The sequence below is a fragment of the Hirsutella rhossiliensis genome (assembly GCF_020360975.1).
Source record: "Hirsutella rhossiliensis strain HR02 chromosome Unknown scaffold00025, whole genome shotgun sequence".
Taxonomy (NCBI): Eukaryota; Fungi; Ascomycota; class Sordariomycetes; order Hypocreales; family Ophiocordycipitaceae; genus Hirsutella; species Hirsutella rhossiliensis.
This window is the reverse complement of record NW_025408691.1, coordinates 35472-46072: the sequence shown is the minus strand read 5'-3', so window position 1 is coordinate 46072 and position 10601 is coordinate 35472.

Here is a 10601-nt window from a genome sequence, read left to right as displayed (position 1 = left end):
AAGAGGTGGTAGATGTGCGAAGTAAACGAATTTTTCTTCGTAATCTTAATGGAATACTTTTAGTTTCAAAGTGTGTAGAGCATAAATGCAGATAAGGAGTGGAGTTTATTTAGTCATCATTATATGAGTTGTGTACCATTATCTCAACCCATTCCTGGAATTTTCTCCCAATTATCTGCCACTGCCGAGGAGTAATTGAACTGTAGGTCCTCGCTTTCTGGGAATAGCTATAGTTCTCCTCTGTTTGATGATGACCTAAGACGATTATTAGTTGAATCTTTTCCCTTTTCTTTTTATAGGTAGAACTAGAGTGTTACAGTGTAGTTTGCATAGCGACCCACGAGATGAGTACGTGCAATTCGCGCATGCACCTGACCCTAGCATTTCCAGAGTGTAACAGCCTTGAAACACCCCATTCCCTTTTATACACTGGACACAGGAGCTTTCGGCTGATCACCGAATATAAATATCAAGGCGGCATCGAGATGTTGGCTTCGTGTAAGCAAGTCGATGCGAATGTGATATACCTTGCCTCGCCTTCGTATTGAGACATATAAAGCGTTTAGGGGCTGTAGATGCTAGCAATCTCGACCTTGGACGAACGGACTTGATACACCTTAGACAACGCCCATGATGTAAGTTCAATGCTAGTTATTGGTTGTTGTGCAGTAGGAGGAATTGATGGGAGGAGAATACTGTCAATCGTGATAGCTTGCATTTTTAATATTCGTCCACGCAAAATAAAGTAGGGGGAAGAAAGAAACGTGACTGTAAAGATCTGCTATAACTTCGTCGTATATGCAATTAACCCTGCTTCTGCTAAGCCGAATATTTAAAAATGGGCCATAACCCTCTATGGTCACAGTAGGGTATACGTAATGACAAATTTTCTTCCCAAATGCGTTTTGAGACAGTCTGGCCTACAGTCGCCCGTAGTACCCGTTGGTCAAAGGCAGGCGCGGCTGACCAACTTAACTGCCGTTAAGTTGGCCCAAAAAATCCGGGACAGCACAAAAACCCCCGGGACAATCTTAGAATAGTGGAAATTACTAATACTGTGGGAATGTAGCATATAGCTATAGTAGGATTGTAAGGGAGGTGCGCACACACGCACACGTGACCCTTAGCGTCACGTGTATGGACCTCGGGGATCCGTGTATAAAGGGCACGTAGTGTGCCCCCTCATTCCCTTTCCTCCCTTCCTAGCAAGACATCTTGAATACAACCCATTGCGTTACTGCAGTACAGACCTCCCGACACTGATCAGTGATCGATTTGGTCGATCACAGATTGGCAAGGAAGAAGAGATAGAACGCAACCTTCGAAAGCCCAACTACCATATTCCTAGCGATATTGCCCTGGTTGGACCTAGAGGAGGTTTCTATGCTAAGATCAAGGACTCTACGATTACCCGGACCCGGCAACCAACTAGCTCCCGGTAGGCCATTGATAGATCCTTCCAACTTCACTTAACGGTTACATTAAGTGTAAGTGCGTCCACAACGCCGATTCGACAACTACGTGACAGCCCTCACGATTCGACAACTACGTGACAACCCTCACAATGACAAGCACGACCCCAACCCCGAACCCCGCCTCTACGAGGAACGACGCCTTCCTCGACCAAGTAAGGAATTGGTCCAAAATCTCACGATCCCAAAGACCCAATATCAGGATATCGATCCGACCCGATGGGAGGATGAGATCACACAAGAGGAAGATAGAATAGCTGTTATGACATATACCGCACGATTTATGTCAGAATGCGAGGAGAACGTACACCTTCATGGCACTAATATCCTTGAATTCTTCCAGGATCACTTCCAACAGTGGACCGAGGCAACGTGGAGAAAGATGCCAAAGGAATTTCGAAGGAGCTACGTTACCTTTTAAAGAGACGTGGTATCTATACAGGAGAAAAGGGTGACCACATCATCCCACAGCTCGTCTTCCTACAGACGATCGATAACCCACCAGCCTGGCCCGACAACGAATTCATGGTAACCCAATTCGATAAAGGAACGGAGGCCTATACAAGAAAAGAGAGACGACTAACGCAGAACCCTCCCACCTCCAACACGGCGGAGCCATCCACGCCGTTAGCCCCTATTCCGACGCTCCCTGCTCCTCCCGCTACGACAATTGCGGAACCGCCCACAACGACTGCTACGCTTCCCCAACGAACAATACATCCTACAAGCTATCAGTTCCAGCAACAGAGCATCGTTCTAGCAGAACCCTCTTCTCCCACATCCCTCGAAGCGTACACAACGCTTCCCCCGGCCGACATCCCGAACGGCATCGTCGATGCCGACACACAACAGAAATTCACCAAGATCTGGGACAAAGAGAAGAACTACGGGGAACCCTATGACCTTCTCGATGATAAGCTACGCATCTTTATGAGTATCTGTTATAACATTCAGGTCAAGCCGGACCAATTCCACGCTCTTTTCCTCGAATCCTTACTGGCCGAGCCCAAACGTACTACATTGACCACGTTAACTGGACCTCAACGTTCCGCAAGGCATACGATAGCATCAAGCAACATTTCGATACGGAAGTTAACCACGTTCACTACTATACTGAATGGACGACTATTTCCTTTAACAAGCTCCGTGCCGATAATGCTACGAAATCCCTACACGAGGTTCTTCAGCTACTCCTTGATAAGCTACAGTTATGCCAACGAGCTCTTGGCAACGCGTATGCAGGAAACGTTCCACTGCGTACAACGCTTATTAATGCATGCCGCGGTGTTCCTGAACTTGAATACGCTTTATTCAAGCCCGCCGAAGGAATCGAGCCCCTTTTTGCAGATCTTCGCTCTTCCGTTGAGACCCATCTTGCACGCGGAATAGCGCCTCGTTATCTTCAAGGAGGCCCTCAATACCATCAAGACCTCGAGGAACCATCTGATCATATGGATCCCAATGACCACTACTATCTCGATCGAAGATACAACAACAATCGCGGAAGATTTGGTCAGAAGGGTATAGAAGGTATAGAGGCAACGCTCAACGAGGCAGCTACAACGCTCCACGGGGAATCTTCAATAGTCAACGCTTTAACCGCCCACAAGGCCGTTACGGCCACAACCACCCGTGGAATAAGAAGTGCTTCGTCTGCAATAAGGAAGGATGTTGGTCTACAAAGCACACTGCCGAGGAACGTCAAAGATCCTGAGACCAATACGTCGCCCACTGTCACTTCATAGGGATTACCCTCCCAGGACCTTACAGCCTACGTTCTTGACTTTGAAGGTCACGAGATGGATGCCCACGATGATGCTAACGACCCTGGGACGAGGACGACAATGAAGATAATGACAACAACCCAGAACAGTGGCACACAAGCCAAATGCTCTGCCAGCAAGCCTTCAACCATCTGATCACAGGGGAAGACGTGTATAGCACCTCTCAAAACAACGCTACACCTGCTTCCCAATTCATGATAGAGGAGCGCTACTCAAGACTCCGATTCCAGGGCATCATAATTGACACAGGCGCCGCGAAGGTTTCCACAGCTGGCTACGACCAATGCATCGCTCTACAACGAGCAGACCCTGCTATAACGCTCGATAAGACTACAGCAGGCCAAGCTTCTATCAAATTCGGCAACGGCGAAGCCATTCTATCCCTCGGCTCTATCGCCCTTAAAACACCTCTCGGAAGGATCACATTCCATATCCTCAAGACCCCTACCCTTCCTCCTCTCTCTCGCTGATATGGATCGCCTAGGCATCTATTTCAACAACCTTACAGACACTATTGTCGGACGAACAACCCTCCCGGTTATCCGCAAATGGGGACATCCTTGGTTCCTCCTACCTAAGACCAACGAGGCCGCTATCGCATTCCTCACGGAGAGCGAGATCCGCACTCTTCATCGTCGATTCGGGCACCCAGCGGTCCCAAGACTTCACAACCTCCTACGGCAAGCTGGCCACAACGATGTGACGATAGATATCCTAGAGAACATCTCGAGATTCTGTCATCACTGTCAAATGCACTCTCAAGCTCCAAGACGCTTCAAATTCACCTAAAGGATGACCAGGAATTCAACTACGAAATCGTCGCTGATGTGCTCTACCTTGGAACCCCTCAACGCCCCGTCTTGCACGTGGTAGATACAGCAACAGCGTTCCAAGCAGCCAGGTTCCTCCTATCGATGTCAGCAAAGGATACGTGGGAAGCCCTCCGAGCCCTCTGGATAGACACATATCTCGGACCCCCTGATACTATCAAGCACGACGCAGGGACCAATTTTGCCTCCTAGAGTTCCGTAACGAGGCAAAGCTTATGGGGATAACCTGCAAGCAAGTCCTGTGGAAGCACATTGGTCCGTTGGAAAGGTTGAAAGATATCATGCCCCTCTCCGCCGTGCGTTTGAGATCCTCCACGCAGAAATCAGGACCTTCACATCCCCGAATCGATCCTTCAAATGGCTATCAAAGCCATCAACGACACAACAGGGCCAAATGGCATTGTCCCTACGCTCCTAGTCTTTGGCGCCTACCCTCGAATGGCGTTAGATTCGCCCCTTCTGCTACGACCCTGAAAGGGCTGCCGCAGCCCAGAAAGCGATGAAAATGCTTCGTCAGCTCTCAGCAGAGCGGCAAGTGCAGGGCGCCTTACACACAAAGAACGGACCATCATCAACAGGCGTTATACTATCGCTCCCACTGCAAAGCGAGGTCCGAGTGTGGAGAGAAAGCTCGGCTGGCAAGGCCCTTTTAAGATTAGTGCAATTGATGGCTCCAATGTCACAATTGATACTATCAACGGACCCCAGACCTTCCGTTCCACCCTTGTGCAGCCTTATTTCCGCGACGAGACGACGATCCCTGCCCCGCTGCTGCTGCTGCGGATGATTCTGACATTCCTGTTTCTGATCCTGCGAGCGATTCTGTTCCTGTTTCTGCCCCTGCCCCTGCCCCTGTTCCTGCTCCTAATCCCCCGGCGCCGCGCAAGCGAGGCCGCCCCCCTGGTTCGAAGAACAAGCCAAAGACGACGTTCCTAGTCAAGAAGGAAGAAGATGCCTACCAACTAGCCATCAAGCTACGGGACGAAGGCATTATCACAACGCCAGGCACCCTTTGAGGAATCCGATAGCACGGAGATCGATGATCTATTGGTACGAGGTGTTTAGCTTCGAACGCTACAATGAAGCAAAGCACGGGAACCATCATATCTTCCGCTCCCGCATGGTCCGCGAGGTTAAAGGCAAAGAAACCAAACCATACGAGAAGTCAAGGCTCGTGGTCCAAGGGCACAACGACCAAGAGAAAACCACCCTATTGACGCAATCCCCGACAATTCAACGCGTCAGTCAACGGCTTATTTCTGCTATCTCCCAGACCTCCTTTCTCACGGCATGACCTCTCCCTTCGTAACATCACACAAGCGTATCCCCAGGCGCAGACCGAACTATTCCGCACCATTCTCACGCATCTTCCCGCCGAATTACAAGGAAGATACCGGAAGGAACAATCATTCGCGTTATTAAGCCCTATACGGAATTGCGGAGGCCGGAGTCCATTGGTTTCGAACCTATCACGGGCATCATGTCGATAACCTCGACATGTCCACATCAACCTACGACCTATGCTTCCTAATTACGAATAAGGGACCTGATAACTTTGGGATTGTGGGAATGCAGACTGACGATACCCTTATGCTTGGCACACAACGTTTTTCCGCGCTAGAGGAAGCGGAACTCGTAAAGGCACAATTTCGGGCAAAGCCGAAGACAACGATGACCCCGGGTACTAGCATTGACTTCAACGGTGCAAAGATAACCCTCCAAGACACCACTTTCCACAACGCTCTACTGCTTCAACAAAAGGGTCAAGCAGCCAAGATCGAACCCATCGACATCAAGGCATACGATCGAGCCCAACAGTACGTGGAACAGCGTGCCCGTGGCGCGTATGTGGCTTCAATCTGTCAACCAGAGGCCTCATTCGACATCTCTATTGCTGCCCAGGTCCAAACCCCTACGGAAGAGGATTGCACGACCCTCAACAAGCGGCTTCAATGGCAGAAAGACCACCAGCAGCGAGGCCTAACGTATATCCCTATTGACCTCGCCAATGCCAAGCTTATCGTCTTTACCGACGGTTCCTTTGCGAACAATAAGGACCTATCGTCACAGCTAGGCTTCGTCATTGCCCTAGTCAATGAGACCGAGACCGCACGTACCAAAGACCAATTCGGGATCAAGGGCAATGTCCTCCATTGGAGCTCAACGAAGTGTAAGAGGGTCACCCGAAGCGTGCTAGCATCAGAGATCTACGGCATGGTCAACGGATTCGATATTGGGATATCACTAGCAACGACGATACGGAAGATCACAGACCGCCTCAATCTTCCCCCTATCCCCCTAATCGTTTGCACCGACTCTTTTCCTCTACGAGTGCCTCGTTAAGCTAGGCACAACGAAGGAGAAGCGATTGATGATAGATATCATGGCCTACGTCAATCCTACGAAGGCGTGAGATCACAGAAATCCGCTGGATCAACGGCGCAGACAACCCAGCAGATGCTATGACAAAGGCATCGCCTAACCGCGCCCTCGAACGCCTCGTCGATACGAATAGCCTTACGATTAGGATAGAAGGATCAGTCGAACGCCCTCCCGCTAGCTGCCGCTCGAACCGTCACTCTTTTCGCACCCTTGCGGTTGCTGCTACGCTCCCGCACTGCTGCTTGCCAGCATATAGCTATAGTAGGATTGTAAGGGAGGTGCGCACACGCACACGTGACCCTTAGCGTCACGTGTATGGACCTCGGGATCCGTGTATAAAGGGCACGTAGTGTGCCCCTCATTCCCTTTCCTCCTTCCTAGCAAGACATCTTGAATACAACCCATTGCGTTACTGCAGTACAGACCTCCCGACAAATACAACTGTTAAGAATTAAGTACCTTAGATTTTAGCGTATTTTCGAAGAAGTACTAACTTCCTAACACTTTTTCTAGTAAATTACTAGGCCCCAGGATTGTCCCGGGGGTTTTTGTGCTGTCCCGGATTTTTTGGGCCAACTTAACGGCAGTTAAGTTGGTCAGCCGCGCCTGCCTTTGACCAACGGGTAGTTTTATGCATGCAAGAAGGCAAGTAAACCGAGCGACGATTAGCGCCCTTTTTGTAGCGAAAGCAGGGAGAAAAAGCAAGAAAAGACCAATCACCAAATATGTCGCAATTGTCAGACTCGTATCGTTCAGCAGCAATTTGACCTGCACGTTGAATATCCTGGCACTTCTCTAGATCGGTCGAAAGCGTGTAAAACGCCAAAGGAATCATCTCCGCGATGGAGAAGTTCTGGAACTCGGTATCCCGATGTTCAGCAATGTAACGGCAATTCGTGTCGTAGCGCTGCCGCCGGTGCACTGGGTCTCTAAATACGCCTCTTGCGCCACTTCGGCAGATTGACGAATCGTTGATAGCGCACATTTTGGATGTCGATTCCAATCGTAGAGAATTGAGGCGTTGGAGCTTGAAGACGTAGGGAATGGCAGGTGAGGAGAGTTGTTGGCGTGGAGAATCGCAGGCGAGGAGAATCGCAGACGTGGAGAACTGCAGGTGGGAGAGTTGTTCGTGTTAAGAATTGCAGGCGTGGAAAATTGCAGGCGAGAATTGCAGCTGGCAACTCAGCCGATTACCATGACCGAACTAATGCAATGAAACCGACAAGCACCAACGTTCATTGGTGAAATCTCCTGAGGGGCTACGTGGCGAGGGTGTGTGTGTGTACGGGGTATCATGACGCCTAACCTGCTACGTAGTAGAGATACATGGTCCCAGGGAAGCCCCGCGACGCGCACGTGACCAGTCGCGTCTTTAGATTCCACTTGTTTACCTCTGCCTCGCTTTCACATTTTACTTCCCAAACAATCACCCATGCTCTATCCAACTCAAAAATGACCCTTACAGAGCAACAGATCAGCCTCATCTCCAAGAACCCGCTTAATGATACGTTAGACCGTTCCCAGGTCAAGCTAAGCGGTTGCGACGAAACCGACCAAGCATTGCGGGATGAGATCGCCAGTCTTCTGTCAGCTTTGGTGGGTTCTACCGCGGCGTTTAACCTCCCTGCTCCAGATGGAAGCGGCGATTTGGCGGTGAAGCTCTTTTCTGTACAACGACTCGTTCGAGGAGGTAAGGTGAAGCTCGACCATTTCCGTCCTCTTATTCGCTCTGTTGTCAACAATGCTCCTGATGTCGTCATTTGGGATGCCGTCTTCGGTCTCATCGACACCCTCAGCGCCCTCACTCCCCCTCCGTCCAGCATCGTCCCAACCTACAAGGGAACACCTGTCAAGACCAGCTCGAGCAGACTTGCCGATGGCGAAACGCGCGACATTGTCGAAAGGGAGCTCTTCTTCGAGATAAAAGACTGCACCTTTCGCAATGTGGGAGGATTCTGCGACAAGTTCTTCGACTCAAGAGCTGGCGCAAAGAACAGAAAGTAATGCTGAAGAGGATGATGGTGGCGCACGACGGAAAGAAATGGACGGACTTCCCGTCCACCTCCGATGAAAAAGCGGTCTGGACATGGCTCCGTGCGCTTGAAGAACGCTTCTTGACTGATGCACCCCACAAGTTATACACCACCCGAACCGCCAACCAGTTCAAGGAACGGAAGGGCCAGATGGATCTCTTCTTTCAGAAGCCAGCCAGGAAAGCCAACAGCACATTTACCTACAAGGACGTTCTCGTTGTTGGAGAGCAAAAGAAATCGGAGGACAAGTTCAAGGCGACTCTCCTCCAGCTCACGCGGTATGTGCGAGGTGTCTTCGCCGACCAGCCGACGCGCCGATTCGTCCACGCGTTCTCCTCTGCGCTTCCAAGATGGAGCTCTGGGTCTTCGATCGGTCTGGGCCGTTTAGCTCGGGGTCATTCGATACACGACGAGCCGGACAAGTTCGTGCGAGCTCTTGTTGGATACGCTACGATGAGTGACGAAGCGATGGGCCTAGACACATTCATTGAACGAGAGGGGGCCATCGCTGTGCCACTCTGGAGGACGCAAGCGGCAACGAAACAAGAGTCAGGCTGGAGGGCTGATAGTCAGGCAGCGCGCTATCGTGTGTCGCGGGACTACTTGCTACCGCACCCGAAACGGGCATGTTGCTAAGTTCTCCTGGGCATCGGATAAGCGGAAACCTGAGGTGGACCATCTCAAGCTGGCAGGAGAGAAGGGCGTGGAGGGGTGGCGAGTGGTGGCGCACCGTCAAATCACCACCATTGCAGACATGCGGAAGGGACTGGAGTTTCCAAAACCTCACGGGTTCCGGGATGAAGATGTCCACTTCAGAGATCTACCATCGGCCGTAGGAAGCACGGGCACAGCAAGTCACAAGCGCAAATCATCCTCTGACAACACGTCTGAAAACATTTCTGGATCCAAGAGGCGGCGGTCCAACAGACAGAAGTTAAAGCTGGCCAAGGATTTTAACGAGCAGCTGTCGATCGGCAAGACCAAACCAAGCTTGTATACTTCTAGGGGCGAGGATCCGTTTGACAACAGGATCTATTCTTGCCTCGTCGTCTCACCAGCCGGCCGTGTCATCAGCGACTTCAAATCGATCAGGGAACTGCTGGAGTCGCTCCGAGACGCTATCAGGGCACACCAGTCTCTCTACGTCACTGGCAACATTCTCCACCGCGACATCTCGTCAAACAACGTTATCATCGCAGACGCAAAGAAGCCAGGGGACTTCAAAGGAATGCTCATCGACCTTGACCTGGCCAAAGTTAGAGACAGTGGCCCGAGCGGGCGCGGCACCAGACTGGCACGATGCAGTTTATGGCGGTCGAGGTGCTGCGCAAGGCCGATCACACCTACCGGCATGATCTTGAGTCGTTTTCTATGTTTTGCTTTGGATGTGTGCGCGATACTCATGGAGCAATGGGTTTGGTGGTGAAGAGAAGCCGCCCGAGAGAGCGACTTACGCAATTGGGAAATTGGAAGCTTCAGGGACATTGCGAAAGCAAAGGAGGGTGACATGACTATGAATGGTCTCGAAAGGATTATGGGCGAGTTTCCAGAGCGGCTTGATATTGTCAAGCCTCTCTGTTTGAGGATCAGGAAGATTCTCTTTCCTTGGACGAAGACGAAAGGATGAGCTTTGGAACCTGCAGGAGACCCAGACCAACTTTACAGGCCCATTATAGCCGCCTATGATGAGGCCATCGGTAAGTTGGATGAGATGTTCGAGATACGGGCGCTATAGGAGAGTCATTTAAATTGCGAAAAAGCGCGTTTGAGCCTTGTGGCGGGTTGCCGACCCGCTTGCAGCCTGCTTGCAGCGGAAATGAGAAGAGCGCCACAGATCGAAAATAGAGTGAGAATCGACTCAAGCCTTCGACAGCCTTTCCTGGCCAAGTTGCATTGGGAGGTAAGGTCATCTTGGGATATTTGTCGAACAATGTAGGATTTGGCTGGAAATGACGGGCAGCTGGCAATGAAATACAAACACCCGTGACAGGACCTTGCAAGACGAGCAGGCGCAAGCTTGAGGTCGTCCAGGTGTGGACGCCGATGGCCTTGGGAATGATAACCTATCACTTGCATCGGTTCTCAGAGAGCACCGATAAG